A 17,240-nucleotide genomic window follows, 5' to 3' on the forward strand; every position below is an offset into this window, starting at 1 on the left:
CAAATTACTTCCACGCTCTTGGTGTGAGCCCAAAGTAAATCTTCTCAATACAGTATCTAATTATAAAAGATTCCCCCCAATTCCCTTTTTAACTCCTGTTAGGTAGGTATGCATGTAATCAATTTTACAGCTTTGTATCTGTAGCTGTCCACTAAAAGATGGAACAAAGAAATAAGCCCATGGTGAAATAGCAGGGTGGGAAAAACTTGGAGATCATTTTTTGTTACAGTGTTTGTTTTGTGCTTGAAAGGACTGCGATAAGAAACTCATTGCATTAAGAAAAAATGAAGACATTACTGCCCTGTCCAACTCTGAAGCATGTTGAAGCAGTTTGCCTATTGAATTTGATACAATGATGTATAGATGAATAAAGTTATCTCTAGTATTGAATGGGACGGTGTCAGTGGGAGGGTAAAAAGGGAGGAACTTGGAATCTGAAAAGAATACTTTTCCCCCCCCTCCGTCTCTTTTTAAGAACTTGAAGGTCAGGGTCCAGCTGCCGTAAAAGGTTAGAGGACAAACAAAATGCTGCACAGGCCCAAATAAAGACAACTATAGACACATAGCAGAGGTTTCCTGCTTCAAGTAGCTATTATATTAACCTACACTTTAGGCAAAGAGCATTTTAGGTTTCACACTGATGAAAACATAGGATGAGCAGAAGCATCAGTAAAAGTTGCATCTTTAATGAAAGAGATGAAACAGGCCAGCAAAGGTAGGAAACCATTTTTTAAAAGAGGAAATTATATTGAATCTAGTTTGCTTAAAACTCTAATTATTTTGATTGAGATACGCCAGTAATCTTGCTTTTCACTTCTTTACATTCAACCAGGAGCTATTCTAAAAGATCCGTTGCCTAGCACACGCAAGGCCTATAACACACAGAAAGAAATAGTCTTGAAATTTGAGGTAGTATATCAAAATATATACTTGAACTCAGTGCTCATTCATCCATGTTTATAAATTGGTAATATTCTGATAATCTATCGTTCATATTATGGTCTGGAAAATAAGGAGAAGAATAGTGAAGTAGTCAGAAGGGTTAATATCACTGATGAGAGGGGAAAACTGCATTAAAACATCAACTTGAACTGCATTTTGTCATTCATGCTCAGAGCTGCTTATTGTTGTCTTGTAATTATTCTAAATTTAAATGTCTCCCCATAAGATGAAAGAATGGCTAGTATCTTTTTTTTTTAAAGAATAAAAACTACTAGCCTGTCCTGTTCAGCAGGGGGGAGGAAAGGGCTGGATAGCTTTGTCTGAGTTTGCTTGGCTTTTTTAAAACAAAAAAGAAACAGTGGAGTTGGAATAGTCTCATTATGTCAATTTTTTAATATACGTAAGTATATATATACACGTAACTTCAGATATCATTATAAAAACCAACCCAATTCACTGTATTACTGTTTTTCCAGCACTGGTTGGTTTTAATTGTTTGGCAGTTTTGCTACTTGTTTTTTTTATTAGTAGCATAAAATTCTAAAAAATTATTCAAAGGAATTCAACTGTTTGATTTAGCATATACACTTTCCAATAAAGAGATCTACTGTTGCCACATAATCAAATAAGCTCCAAGTTAACTTCTAAAGTCGATATTTAATCATATATGTTGGTAGAAAGGGAAAGGCAGAAACAAAAAGAATCTTCTGTTTAAAAAAAAAAATATTTTCACCTTCTGAGAAAAATGTTTTAAGAAAGAAAAGCTGCAAATAAAGGTCGAAGTGAAAAGAAAAAAAGATGCAACAGTTAAGCCTTAAAACCACTGTTTCCAGGCTAATATATGTTGCAGATCATTAGCTGAATGCATTGTCTAATGGGCATAAATGATAGCCTTCGTTTTGAAGTTTCTCTTTCATCTGCAGTCAAACTTGGAGTTTGATCCAATCTATATAGATAAATCTAGGGATTAATCTGGAGGTTTAAATGGTTTAGCCAAAGGTTGGTCCAGCTTTATAATAATGACAGCTGATTTGTGTTACTTTCCACTGAGATTCCTTTTTTTGGATGACCCCCCTACATATTGCATCTTGCAATCAGACTGTTGACAACTCTATTATGCTGACAGCAGAGGTAGAGCTACGCAGGGAATTATACAGCATGTTGTGCTGTAAATGTTACTCACAGATGTCTTAAGAGGCAGTAGTTTGTCCCATGTGCTCCTATCTCTGCTGCAGTGCATCTCTAGTTGCAGTTGTTCAAGTCAGAATTGGTGGCATGCTGAGTCTAATGCAACTCTTACCAACAACTTTCTGAGATTAGGAGCCTGTCAGGATGATGTCAATGGAGGTTTAAGAAGTGCTTTCTGAAGTTGTTCTGAGTTAATAATTAATGGGTATCTCCCTTTGATAGTTCTTTTATATTTGGATGCAGCTGGCTGGAAATAACCACAAAGGGAAACTGATTTTATTTGTCATTAATTTTGACTTTACTTAGCAAATTATCCTGTGTCCCACCATCACAGCTTCACTAATCTGGCTGTGCTATAATGTGAAGATGAAATCTTTGATTAACAAAACAGATTAATCAGTTTCTAGGGTGTTTTGGGGTGAGATGCATGTACATACATCTCCTCCCAAGTAGTTTTCCAGTACATGCTTAGAGATGTGTTAAGTGCTAAAAGCTGTTGAGCAATCAGAATGTTTTTGATGTAGGTTACGTCTTCTTGGATAAATGAGTGTTTTGCCAACTAAAGCAGAAACATTTTGTCTGCATATGAGGTGAAAATTTGGCACTGCATGCTGGAATATACAGGTTTAGGGCTCAAACCCATAGTTTATACTCAAAAATCATCTTTATCAGTGAAACTAATCCGAGTTAATTTCCAGTATTACTATTTTGCTACAATAATACCCACAGATGCTAAATGCTGCCTAGATATATGCCAAGACTATGCCCTACCTTAAATAATTGCTATTTTACATTGATTTATTTTCCAGTACTTGAAATATGTGCATATGTATCCTACCTACGCATTCCAACTCTGGCACAAGAGTAAATTCACACATATTGACCTTAATTTCCCTACAAGGAAAGATGCTCGAAGATTCAGCCCTTTATGAGATCTCTGTAGTGCCATGAAAATACAGTTAAATTACTTCGTAAAATACTTTTGTCAGACTGACCCAGTCTGCTAAAACTACTTCATGAAAGAAATTAGGGAAACAGAACCAGTTAAAAGAGGACAGAAAAATGCCTTATTCTGGGTATTCAGAGATTTTGTCACTGTTTGAATGTTTCCAGCTACAAATAATAATTAATAGATTAATCTTATACCCTTAAATTAAAAATTTTACAGTTCAGGTGAGAAAAAAAAAAATCAAGAGATGCATTCAAATGCATTTGTGCTGTTTTCATATGAGAAAACCAGCAGTTAAGCATATTTTGTTATTACCACAGGTTAAGAATCAAAGTAAAACATAGTAGTTAACTAACAGGTCTCTTACTCTCCTGGGTGACCTACCCAGTGTAGATGAAATCCTATTTGGACAGAACACTCTACTAGTCAGATAATGAAGAAGCAAGTTTACTGTATTGATTTTTAGAGAACACACTTTTCTAACTAGTATGAATAGACCATGTTACCCATTTTCTAATTATTAGATATTTTCCATCCTGTGAAACAAGTTTTGAGTGTTCATAACAAGCACATAATACAAACTTTTCCAGTAAGATCAAGAAATAAAAACAGGAAGTATTTTTATTAGTTGCTATCTATGTGGACACACTGTAGAGGCAATAAATATATATTTTGGTCCCAGGTTTGTAATGCAGTGTATGGATTTGGTTATAAAAGTAGGTATCACCTGTAAGTAACTCTGAAAAACTTCAATACCAGCAGAGATATGACTCCCCCCTACCACCAGCGTGCACCTCAAATACATTTGAGTGTTTGAACATATTTTTGAACTATGAAGGACACCCTTAAGAGATAAGAGAAGCTTGACCACCATGTCACAGTTCTCACTGATCATCCGGAATTGAAAGGAGCTTTTACTCTCTTCCCACCTTCCCAAACCCAGCTTAAAAATTGTTTTAAAAAGTTGACAGGTATCAGCTAGGAAGCTGAAGGTACAGCAAGGTCTCCAGATTTTTTTTTTTTAATATCCTTACCTGTTTAGACAGATTAAGTCAGGAAAAGATGCTGTTTCAGTCATCCTGAGCATTTGATTACTATTTGACCTGGGTTTGATATTTGTCGGTAATACGCAAGTAGGACAAACTTGCTAAATCTTGCTGAGGGAACTCTAACAGCTTTTGTTTAACTCAGTAACAAATAAACACATACCTCTGCTTGTGTTTATATACGTAGATGCATATGTTTATCAATAAAACACACGAAATACACCGAACTGCATTCAAGCATAAGTCATTATCCGCTGCATTCTCTCTTCCATTTAAAAAAAGGACAAAGATATCGGAGAATTGTAAGGATTTTTGTTAACGTGTACTCTATAAAACTATCTGATTGAAACAGTATATTCTCCCGAGAAACTTGAAATTGGGTGTTCTAGAAAGCACTCCAATTTTAAGATAACTACAGATAACAGATTTTGAAAGGCAGCATTATAAAAGCAAAGCTTATAATATTTCAGTGCCTACCGCGGAACTGCACAGCAGTAATTTCTCCATGACTTGTTACTACTTTAATTGCATTTTGAAGCTTGATATTGAGAGAAGACTTTCGTGTTTAGTTTACTGTAATGTTCAATTTTAGCTCAGTATTGTGCTTTTTAAATGCAGACAAAAATTACTGAATAAATATTCCTAAATAAATAACTCCATTAGATCCAAATGGTTGCAAGAAAAGCATTCTTTGTGGCTGTCTATGCCTTCCCTTCATATTTTTGATATAAATAAATATTTTGAGCAAGTTCCGCAAAAGAAATGTAAACACTTCAGATAAATGCACAGCTCATGAAGCACATAGCTAAATATAAGACTTATCTAGTGTTTCTTTTAAGAAAACAAAATATTCCCAGCAGCAAAATATTTTAAATTATTTAAATATGTAACCATTTAAAAATAAATAGTCATGTCCTACGTACAAAATATTCAGTTCCAGACTGAAAATATTTGGTTTCTAATACGAGCAAATATCTTGACAAATGATTTTGTATTTAAAAAAAAAAAAAGACCAATATTTCCTGCTGTGTTAGCTCTGTTTCACTGATGTGGTTAAATAGATTTTTAACATTCACCACTTCTTAAAGGTGCACAGAACCAGGGTGATGACAAGATATCTGTGTCATGGTAAATTGAGAAATAATTATTCTATTCTTTGATTTATTACATCAGCTGTAAAGTATCTAAGTCGAACTGGGCACTGCAACCTCTGCACATGTGAACGCTTCTCCTTATGTTATTTGTCTCATAGTCTATTCAAATGGGTTAATTACTCACGGGTGTAAAGAGGAACAAAATTTGGACCTTAGCTCTCTGCTTTACCCTTAAATCTTTATTAGCCTCTGTCTACAAGACTATACCTGTGTGGTAAAGAAAGGAGTAAATTACACAGTTGCTCCAGTGTAATTGTTTTAGGCGTTTTGAGCTTGAAATAAAAGCTGTGTTAATAAACGCACAGCTGAAAGCTTCGCTTTCTATAGCGCCCAGACGCTTGTTTGCATTTGATGAAAATTATTAATACTAACACCAAAACGGTTTTGAAACCATTTATATGGAATACATACCTACCTCTTTGGTTAGAATCAGTGATCCATTAAGGCTTTTCTTGCTTTTTTCCAAGCTGTGAGCATACTGCGTATTTAAGTGTGTGTAAGAGGGAAGGTGGGGGGTAGGTTTAGCTGAATAAAAGATTGCTTGATATCTTGAAGTCCTTTGAAGAGTTTTATAGGCTTATAAAGCCCAGTGTGAATGAATGACATTTCCCCCCCCCTTTACTTTTACATATGGAAGTTTGTTAACCTGCGTTTCAATTAGGGAATAATTATTAATTATACTAATTACAGGTTTAATGAAAACCACATACTTTGCAGAAAAAGTTAAGCTTAGGGCTGAAATTGTAGCTGCAGACAGTGACGCTGCAATAAAGGCTGAAGCAACACTTACACTTCAGGAGTTTTACATATGTGAATACATTTCTTTAATAAAACAAAGCACTAAAGCAACTTTTTATAAGAAAAATCCACAGAGAACATACATCCAATAAATTATTATTTCAAACAACCCTGGGGTTTTTTTGCCACCAAGAGTAATAACCATTTACTTTGTTTTAAAGCTAAAACTCCACTAAACTCAATAGAATCCTTAAAAAAAAAAAACCTGTCTTATTTACTTATTTAACTATCAACACAAAAAAAAAAAAAAAGAACAAATCACAAGTTAACAACTGCTAGAAATTATAATACTTTATTTTGACAAAAGAAAGCACTGTCTACATTATCTCAATCTCACAATCTTAGTTACCCTAAAAAGTCAAGAAACTTCGATCTGGCGCTGCAATTTTGCCCCGAGCAACCCCCATGATCGTATTTCTCTTCACAGTATTTAAATTCCAAATAGAAGAAGCTTTAAAATGAAACCTCTTCATTTTTTAATGTCTATTTTTATTTGAATATGCCATTAATTATACTTTCAAATAAACTTTTCAGAATGGTCTAGCATTGGATATTGTTCCTCCCTGGGAAAAGGCACCCGCAGAAAGTTCTGAGAAATATACGTGAATGAGAAGCTGGCTATTTACATTTTTTACACATACAAAAAAGACTAACAAATCATGTTGTTTACTAGAAATCAGTCAGATTTTAATCTAGTGTCAGTTTTAACTAAGGATACAAAGTAACATGACCAAAGATCATTATTTAAAAAACTTAAAGTGTCATTGCTGCTCATTCGTTTTTTCATAGCGTATTTTGAAACCACCTGAACCTTCAGTGTTAAATATTACAGATATTAAGCTTAAAAAAAAAAAAAAAGGTCTTAGCCCATTTTTTTCTGGTTTTCACTCCAGTTTTCCATTGTCTCCTGGATTTAGTTAAGCAAGTGTTTTAAAGCACAGGAAACTGTTTCCATCGCATTATTACACTGCAATTGAGACATCTCTGCATAATGAAAAATAATTATGTAGATAATATCAATAAGTATGATTAAAACCATCTATTTGGGGAGGGGGGTTGAGTGAGAAGATGTAACTAATATTTATAAATTACCATTGTAAAATTAATAATGTTAAACACGTTTTTTAAAATAGCATGGAAAGCAGACAGCAATTGTTTTATTTTAAGCCTCTTTTTATAATATTGTTGTTGCATTTTCCACAATTAACTGGAAACTTAATCCATCAAAAGTACGTACAATTAAATCAACTATACAGAGATGAAATTACTTTTCATATTTCTCTTCCCATGCAGAGAGAGAATTCCAAAATTAAAGTAAATTAACTTGGTTATTGAAATCCACTTGCGATCTTGATTTTAGACTTAAACAATATTTTAGCAAATACTTAAACAGGCAATTACTGTTTATATGGTAAACAGAAAACTGCTTGGAGTTTTAGATGAACTAGATTCACTAATATTGACAAGTAAATAACTATTTGGACCTGGAATCATACTTAATTACTATAGTCAACAACATTCGTTATTGAATGCAGCATACAGCTTATATTAAAGTATAAACATTATATATTTACATATTTGTAATTTGTCCATTTTTCCTAATAAGATAAATTAGAAAAGATGAAAAACGTATTAGATATTTAATATGCTGGTACTAGAAAATGCAAGTGTTAATCAATTCAGCAAACTAAGGTGCAAAAACCCAGATCTTTTCCTTTCCCACAAAAGAAAAATATTAAGTATGTTCCAGTCCTGCAATCTGACCAAAATCTTTGTAACAGTCTGCCTGAATTCAGTAGGGCTCAGACCAGGATCCTCAACAGGCTCAAAGAATTTCTTTCCTCTTAATTTGAGCTATTATCAAATTAAACTTGACTTTCTGCCAAAATTACTTGAATTTTCAGAGAACAGCTTCATTTTTTTTCTTCTATAATCTATTTTTGGATTAATAATAATAACTGATATCACTGCCTGAACATCACTGACATTGAACAGCATGAGAAGATGTGTCTGTTCTAGGGTTAGAGCCCTGTTTTTCATTGTACATTAAGGCTCTGTAGGAAGCAAATCTCTGAGAGGCTGCACTTATAGAAACTCCCTTTTGAGTAGTTTTGGGCACACTGAGGCTTCTTTCTTTCCTGCCCCTCTGCAGGAGTATTGGTGCCTACTTTGACCAGTATGCTTTCCCCAAATGCACAATAACAGCCCCCACACAGAGATGTCCCTGCCAGCTTTAGCCCATGGTGCAACTCCCACCGACTCAACAGTGGCACAGACAGACTTTTAACCTGAAATACAAACTCTGATGGGTCTGGACAAGCAGCTGCCACACACATCACACCAGAGCTGTGACATGTAGCTCACCGGTCAGCAAGACCACAATGAAAGCAGACAGGTGAAAAACAGCCAGCAGCAACTTTTGGCATGGACCTGTCAAAGATCCACTTGCTGAAGCTCCTTGGGAAGTCCCAGCAACATTATGGCTTCTCTGCTGGGGGTCTAAAAAGCCTCCTGTGAGCATTAGGAAGTGCAGAGGACCCACAAGATCTCCAACAGCCCACTGGAAAAAAGCAGTCCCGTTTTCTTACAAAATATGAGTTTACGTGCAAGAGGAAAGAAGAAATGGTCCAAGTGTCCAGAAAACACTGCACATCTCTAATTTCTACTTCAGGGCCTTTAACAACTTTTGCAATAAGCCCTAGTTTTATAGCCATTCCCAGAAAATTTGGGCTTCACCTCTAAAATGGAAAATGCTTTTAGATCCTCTAGCTATAAAATTTCCACAGCAGATCCTACAATGGATAACTCAGACCTGGTCAAAAGGGCTTGAGGAGCCCTGAATTCTACCTGCCTAACCAAGGATCTCCTTTCCACCTTTGCAAAGAGCACTGCAAAGGGAAACAACGATACACAGACACTGCTCAGAGCACACCAAAAGCAAAACAATGTGGCTCCACAGGCTGCTCTCAGGTTGAGAAGGTAGATTTTCCTTTCCAGTTGCCCTATATGAATAATATGGATTTTACTGCAGAGGGGGAACTGACAGTAATCAATATATCCAAATTATTGTATTAGTAACACAACATTTCACAGCCACTGAGAGCTGGAGAAGAAACAACAGAAAAAGGTCACACCAAGGCTTACACTCAAGCCCTGTACTTCTCTGTATTCAGGCATAATTCCTCTGAAATCAATGGGAATTTGCCTGAGTAAGGAGTAGGGTTCACTCGGTGATAACCCTGGAGTTAAAATATCTATTGCTTCACTACAGACCATTTCAAGGACTAGGTCTGATTATTCTCCCTCAGCAATGGGAAAAGCTATGCTCTCACATTTCAAAATCAGGGGTGGGCTGAGAGGGCTGCCAAGTCTCCTCCAGCATCATGGCACCTCATTGTTAATACTCTTCAGAAGCCCCTTATTTCCATTTACATGAGTTCATTAGGATTACACAGGTGACTGATGTTCTATGCTAAGTGTCTCCGTGATTGCACAAAGTGCCATATTAACAAAAATCAAAATAAAAATGGTTTGTCAAACGCCACACAAAATGCTACCGAAAGCTTCATGGGCAACTGTTTTAGCCTCCATATGCCTGCACACTATGAGTCAATCTTTAATTACATGATCATATAGAAAACTCCAGCCTCGGTGGCAGGAGCTCTACAACATTACAAGCAACAAAACCCAAGGGAAGGAGCACACGGGGCTGCTGCTTCCCACTGCCTCTGCATCGCTAACACCGCGCCAGTATCAGCCTGATCTCAATTCTTGTTATTCTCAAGTTTCTAATGGAAGAGAGGGGCTTGTTTTCAAGACTTAGGAATGCAAAAGTAGCTAAAAAACTTATCTTTAAATCACCAAAGCCCAACTGCCTCTGAATTTTGCGTCAGGCCCATCTTGAACATTTTCTGGCTGGATTACTGCTGTCTTCCTTTCCCCTTTTCTCCTTTCCACCCTAAGAACATGAAGTCTGCCCCTATAACAGTGTCCACTTGGAGTTTCTCCTACAAAATCCTAAAATCCAGAAGCAAAACACTCAAGGAAAATGGTAACATTGGCAGAAACCAGAAATAAAATAAAAGCAGACAAAAAACATGGGGTTCAGTGCATGTTGGGGATGTTTTTTCTTTTTCTCCCCTCCTGCATTTTACAGCCCTGCCAAGCAGCATGTGCCAAGCCAGTGACAATGGCCAGTCCCTGGGTGGAGCTGGGACCCCTGACCGCAGGAAGGGAGCAGCCTCAGGGTGACCAAGAAGGTCCCAGCAGGCAGAGACAGTTCATCCCTCCAGGAGCCCATGAGTGCAACTCCCCAAGAGGTTTCATGTCAGGGCTAGTCCTTTCCCCTCCCTTCCACAGCTCTTCATGGGGTGAAGCCTGATGCTCTTTTCCAAGGCAATGACCAAAGTGTCCCAGGTAACCAATTTTACCAGGAGAACACACCAGAGAAATTAAAGCTGTCTATACATTACACTCCGTGCACCTCATTTGTGTTGAATACCTATGGAGCCAAGCAAAATACAAGTATCCAACTGATTCCTACCTGATCCTAACACATATGCCTGTATGCATTTCTACTCCTAGAAGTAGTCCTAGCTACTTCACCAGGACAATAAAAAAAAAAAAAAAGACAAATAAATTAGCTCATATTAAGCTTTAAAACTGGGCCATTTCTTCCTCTACATAATTCGCTGACTGATTCCTGATTTGGGGGTCTTTGAGAATTTTGCACGCGAGGCATTTGTGTGGCAGGCAAAGTGTCAGTGAGTCTCAGGTGGATTTCTGGACAAGGGAATAATATGATATCATGGTGTCTGCTCAGTGCCCTCTCCATGCACAATAGCCCTGAGTGGCAGCGCATGGTAAGCGGATGAGGCTGTAAGACGTATATGATCTGATGAGCCTGGCTAAGCTGGGGGAGTCTCCTCTACTCGGCTAAATTAAAAACCTCCCTGCAATTTCAGTCCTAATCACCCCCTCTGATGCTGTAATTGATGATGGTCAGTTAACTCCTTCACTCCCCAAGGCCATTTATCAGAACCTGGAGAACTGTGCATTAACCGGTGCTTCCTGATTTAAATCCGTTGAATTTAATGGGAGGTCCTGGAAATTTTAGTTTAATAGTGATATGAAGTATACAGGAAGTCACAGCATAAATATTTCATGGCAGGACTTTGGATACTTTAGATCCATAATGCCCCACTCCCAAGTGGTACAAGCTGTCTTTAAGCCTGGTTTGTGGAAAAAATCTCTCCTCTTCAGCGGCACTGAGACAGCCATTGGCTTCTCTGCCACTCTCCTCCCTGTGGCTGGCACAGGCAAGGAGCCAGCAGCATTATTACACCCTTGCACCTCCCAGCTGGCAAAATGGCCCTTTGCAGCCTTTACCAGTTGGTGCAAGCTGCTCTAACTTGTGTTGAGAAACCAAACCAGGAAAGAAACTCCTATTTGCATTTTCAGCCTGATTCCAGACACAGCCCCTGTATGCTCCACACACAGGCTTATTGTTGGCTCCTACACAACATGCTCCAAACTTAATAACGAAGGTGTGACTAGAGCTGTTAAAACAATTCTGGAGCTAAATAACATCTTTCCATTCCACCTCCTATTTATGAAGGTTTTTAGGGAATTGTCTGTACAATGCATTGTTCTTCTCTTGCAAAATTCTCTGACTCATGCCAAGAAGGGAAAAAAAAAGTCTAAGATGTGATACATGTTTATACTCTACTGAATAAGAGGCTTTGCAGCATTGGGAAATCTATAGCATGAATTATTCTAACTGATTTATAATAGACAGTGATGCCTAAGGACTCTATATTCTGACTATCGTGCTTTCATGACAGGGTTGATGTACAAGCTGCACCATATTCTGTAACCGGAGCAATGCCCATATACCTGGTTTAGAATTACAACCTATTACTGCACTTTAGAAAAGAGCAAGAAGCTTGCCTTTGTTACATTTTTAAGGTTATTATTTTTAAGGTTGTTTTGAAAGACTCAGTTCTCAATACAACTGATATTTCATATAGTTCCAGTATCAACATCCAGCCATCGACCCTAGATTTTTAAGTCTCTCCTTCCGTATTAAAGCACCAGCAACCACTGGAGCTTATTCTTACTTTTAGTTCTGTTGTGTTGGTTTGCTTCCTTTTCTGCATAGGGAAAGGCTGCAGAGTCTCAATAGTGTGAACCTACTTAGTTTACAAATCCCAGCACTGCTATTCTGTAAATAGGAAACCATCTGGCTCAGAAGACATCTGGACATCAAGAGATGAGTCAGCTCAGAGAAGGCAAGTCAGAAACCCCTCTTTGTGGGCTCAGTAGCAGCAGTTCAAAGTTGCCCCCTAAGGTGTTTCAAGACTGCTTTACACAGTGATTAACACCTGACTGGTGGTTGAAGGGCAAGAAAATGGAGTAAACTGATAGACCTTCCCACTCAAGGCACCATTCCTTCTTACCTGCCTGCAGAGGAGGATAGTTGTTATTCTAGATGCTTTGACAAATGAAAGCATTGATTCCAGACAGCCATTCCTACTCAGATCCCCAATTCATCTTGTAAAGAGTGCAATATTCTCATAACACTACATCACTGACCAATATTAAAAAGAAAAAATATTATTTTTCACTTTTCTGGATGTATAAGAAGGACTAAGTCCTGGCTGGTTCCCAACAGCCTTTGATGAAGTCCAACTCTAAGGCAACTGACTGAAGACACAGAAAGAGGCAAAAAAATAGGTTTTTATTAGAGTTCATCTCCCTTGCTGCTGTTACTTTTCAAAGGAATAATTTCCCAGGCCCCCAAAGCAACCACATCACCCCTGTTCCAATACTGCCTGCAGTGTTTGACTAATGCGGCACTATACCAAAGTTCATATTAAATGAGGATACAACAATTTAGTCTCTAACAGACAACAAAACAACTGGCCCTAAAGTTCTTCCAGCACAACCAGGATCCACATGGCACTGAAAGGTGGAGTGTCTGCCAGCCAGTAAATGAATTTAATTAGGCAGTGGAGTGCCTGGTCTCATATGGCTGGAACCGCTGAGTGTAGGTGTGTGTGCACATGCACTCCCGACACATTAGCAGAACCAAGCCAAACTGCTAAAGAATCCATCAGTTTTTCCTGCAGTAATTAAGCTAAACAGACCACTCTGACCATGCCAGTAGGATATCTACTGGACTTGACTTTTTGTGAAATTACTTAAGGTTTGAAAGGGAAGACCTGAAAAGAGACATCTGCACGAAGACACCCCAGTTCTGATTTCTATACTATCTGTTGTGTACTGCACAATGTTTTCCCCACTGAAAAGCCATTGAGACAGGAGAGAATTAAGACTGGCAATGAAAAAATAATTTAAAGAGCGTAGAAGAAAAACATCTCAAGATCAGACTGTTCCCTTTACAGGTCACGTTTCACAGCTTTGCTCAGAGAAAAAGCAATGTCTACAGTTATTACAGGAAACATGCCCAAGACATTGAGGACACTATTCTATTTACTGGGTCAGATACCTGTGTGCAGCTATCCTTCCCTACCCAAATGACACGCAAACTACTATGACTCAATGAAATGTGAAAGTTAATTTATTCACTTTTTTTAATATGTGCTTTTATATGTATTACTGACCGGCTTTCTGCACCTATGCAGGCAATACACCTACTACAAATACGGTCAACATCAGAACCACCTATTTCCTTCTGCAACCCCTTTAGAAAGGCAAGGGCCACAAACCCATTTAACTGGCCACTGGGGATTTCCCTTAGAGGAGAAAGTACTCGGGGTACCCATTCCCCTTTTGTAGTCTGTGACAGGAACGAGTCTGTAGGTGACAGGCAGGACACACTGGCCATATGGCTACAACACTTTGTGTTACAGCTCTGGAGGTCCAACAGATCTCCTAAAAGGACAACTGGAAGTCACAATAAGCTGGTGCAGCCCATCATACACGTGACGTTTTCCCCGAAGAGTTCTAGAAGATGACAAGACAGCTCCACATTATCTTTAACCTTATTCCCAGTCAGTGCTTGAAGAGAAAACTAAATGAGACTCCATCTAGTCTGCTGGCCTTTGCTGGCCTTCTATTCCCACTTTCTTATTTGTAACAGTTCCATTGTAAATGAGTAAAGCATTAGAACATTAGCTTATATTGTACTGCAAAGCCTATTCCAGTAAACCTGTCAAAATTGGCATCATTAATAATAATACTTAGCACTTACATACTGCTTTACATTTTCAGAGCACCGTAGACATTAACTTAATTAACAAGTGACAGTTTCACAAGTAGAAGCTCTCTCTGCAGCACCAGCCTGCGTGCCTGAATTTCTCACAAAATCTCAAACTCTGCATTAATCCACTTGTCTTTCATCCCTCTGAAAAGATTATCTTCCTTTTTATTCACCTACTTTGGATATATACACCCATGCTTTTAAAAACCAAGCTATTAAAAATATTCAGGTGGAAGAACACTGACTTAACATAAGCTAATTGGAAAATCCACATTACCCTACTTTTCAGCCTAAATTACTCAAAAATCAGAGCTCTATAAAGCACATGTCTGGACAGAATAGGGCTCTAAATTGGTGTAAAGTGTACTTAATATTGATTGCTCTGCAATTTCCAAAACTGTTCAGAAACAGAGGGACATAATTAGGTTTTATTTGAATTTCTCCTTCAGGTTTAAAAAGAAAGATGGCAAAAAAAATCAATATGTTAGTCTAGCTACAGAAGTAAAGTAAGTGAAACCTCTGTCTCTAGCAATTTACATAGAAAATTCACTGGGGAGAATAGTGTTCAGTGCTTGGGGTCGTATTTCAGTGGACTGTAAAGCCCCTGCTAATTTCCAAAGCTGAAGTTCAGGCATGATGGTGTCACATCTGGCTGGTTTTCCACTTGTAGCCCACCAAGAAAACCCATCACCCCAAGGACAACTGTGTACCAGACAGAAGTCCTCTACACAATGAGGTAGAGACCCTTATTGCAGCTTTCATCACAAACCTTCAGCTTGCAAAGGTAGAACTTTATAATCTGCCCCAAAAATCCCTCTCCCAAGACGCTCATGAACATTATAACCCACAACCCATGTGGGTGATAGATGTGCTCACTGACAGGGTGAGCCACAAGGCCACTGCAAACACCACCACAACCCACAGCATCAGGCTCAAGGAGTCCAACAGAAAACACAAACCAAACGCTTATGCAAGAGGGCAAATAAATCACTGTTCAGACACAGTCAGCTTGAAACCACAGAGATGTGTTGTCTCTGCCTCACCAGGACCACCAAAAACCCTATCTCCAACATCTGGGTGCCAGCCATCAGGGTTTAAACTCCCACCACCACTCAGTACGAGCCATTTCCACAGCCAAAAACAACTGTCTGTAGGAAAGGAGCACCCAGAGCTGCTGCTGGCTTTGGGAAAACACTCAACAACCCCAGGTTGCCCTCCCCAGAGCAGCCAGCAACCACCCTGACATATTCAGCCCCTCCCAGAACCAAGACATATCAGAGGTTATAACAAAGTCTGGGTTACTCACACATCTGCTGTATCTTCCCACAGAGGGAACCAAACCTGCTGGAGTCAGGGGGTCTATGTGTTCATTGTCCAATTCGTGGCCATGATGGTTGCTTGAGAATATTAATGCCTAAAACTCTCCAAACACACGCAGGTGCCTTTTCATTTTATACATTCCTGGAGCCCAATGTGGACTGAGAGGTCTCCATTCCCCCTTCCTACAAAGTGCCCAGACTGCACACTGGCATTGCTGAAAAGCAACCTCTCCATGCAGCATAACTGCTGTGAGGATTTAGCCATGACACAAATGTTAATTTATAGCATAATAATTATATTGGGAAGTGATGTTGCTTTTCAGCTACTTCTTGTGTAAAAGGTAGCACTGTCCTGCTTGTGCTCAAAGTGTGACAGGCAGGAACTCGACAATACCAGAGAAACAGCTGTAAGCATTTACTGGTTCTATTTCCCATGGAACAAACTCTCCACTGATGAAAATTAGCTTGCTCCACAAAAATGTGACACAAACAGCAATACAGGCTGCTTCTTCCAATAAATCCTTTGCTTAAGGAGTGTGTCATAACATCTAAATGTCTGCTAAATTAATTGTTCATGACCCAAAGGCTCTTTATTAGACTTCTAATGCTGGTAAGTTTGGCTGCAATATGTTTATGCCCAAACATGCACACAGGAAAGCAACCAAGCCAACTTATCCAACCAGGACAAGGGATTCTGAACCAACCCTCACTACCACACCAGTGCACAGTGCTAACAATAACTCAGAATTTCCCTTCCTCTCACCAACAGTTCAAACACTGGCGATGGTCCCATCAGAGCATTTAATATCTTCTGTAAGCCTCTGTTTAGCAGGAAGATTACATCCCTGAGATTTCACAGTTCAAAAGTTTATACTGTCCTGGTCTATTTATAGACTGCTGACACTGCCTCTTCTAGAGTGCAGATATCCTGGGGAAAAAATAATAATAATCAGTTTGAATCAGTTTGAAACAGGGGTTTAAAAAGTTTGTTTTCTGTGGCCAGGACCAACTCTCAGTCCTGCATCAGAAGGTTTTCTTTGCTGGCCTAGGGTTTGCAATTACGTATTCTTCTGACCTTCCAATAAACTTGACACTTTGAAAAGAAAGTTAAAATTTAGAACTGGATAATCAGTACTAAAATCAACATATCCTTTGTTTGTAGTTAATCATTTTCTCAGGAGGAACAGGACTGGGTTTTGGGGGAAGAGAAATTAAGGAATCCACAGGCTAAAAATTACTTCTGCTGTAACAGAATGATCATGAATAGAATGACCATTTCAGCCTATACATCCATGATTTCTTTTATATTTAGTTTTCACTTCCCATTGTACAACTTTTCTTTAGATCTTTCAGCACATAAATCTCTCAAGTTCTCTCTTGGTGCAGGACTGCTTTCAGAACACAAAATATATATTTTTATGTCATCTCCAGATATCCAGTTCCCGAGAGATAAGATGCAGGCCCCGGCCTAACCTCATTTACACAGATCAAAATCAGAACTCAATCCACGGGAGTGAGCAGTGGCACTGCTGTAAACCTGCCCTGCTTCGTACTTTTGGCAGTTTTGTGTGTGATGCTTTTAACACATCTCTGAGCCAACTGATTTGAATGTGTTCTTTA

General features: G+C 38.5%; 1 long non-coding RNA gene across 1 annotated transcript in view; it reads left to right on the forward strand.

Moving 5' to 3' along the window:
• Nucleotides 1-553: 553 nt before the first annotated feature.
• LOC113947719 overlaps nt 554-17,240 on the forward strand; it is a 46,884-nt gene continuing 30,197 nt past the window's right edge. Inside the window, exon 1 of the long non-coding RNA XR_003527841.1 lies at nt 554-715. This is a non-coding gene — a long non-coding RNA (uncharacterized LOC113947719). The remainder of the gene's footprint in view (nt 716-17,240) is intronic.

The sequence above is a fragment of the Corapipo altera genome, unplaced genomic scaffold, assembly GCF_003945725.1.
Source record: "Corapipo altera isolate COAL_440 unplaced genomic scaffold, ASM394572v1 50, whole genome shotgun sequence".
Classification (NCBI taxonomy): Eukaryota; Metazoa; Chordata; class Aves; order Passeriformes; family Pipridae; genus Corapipo; species Corapipo altera.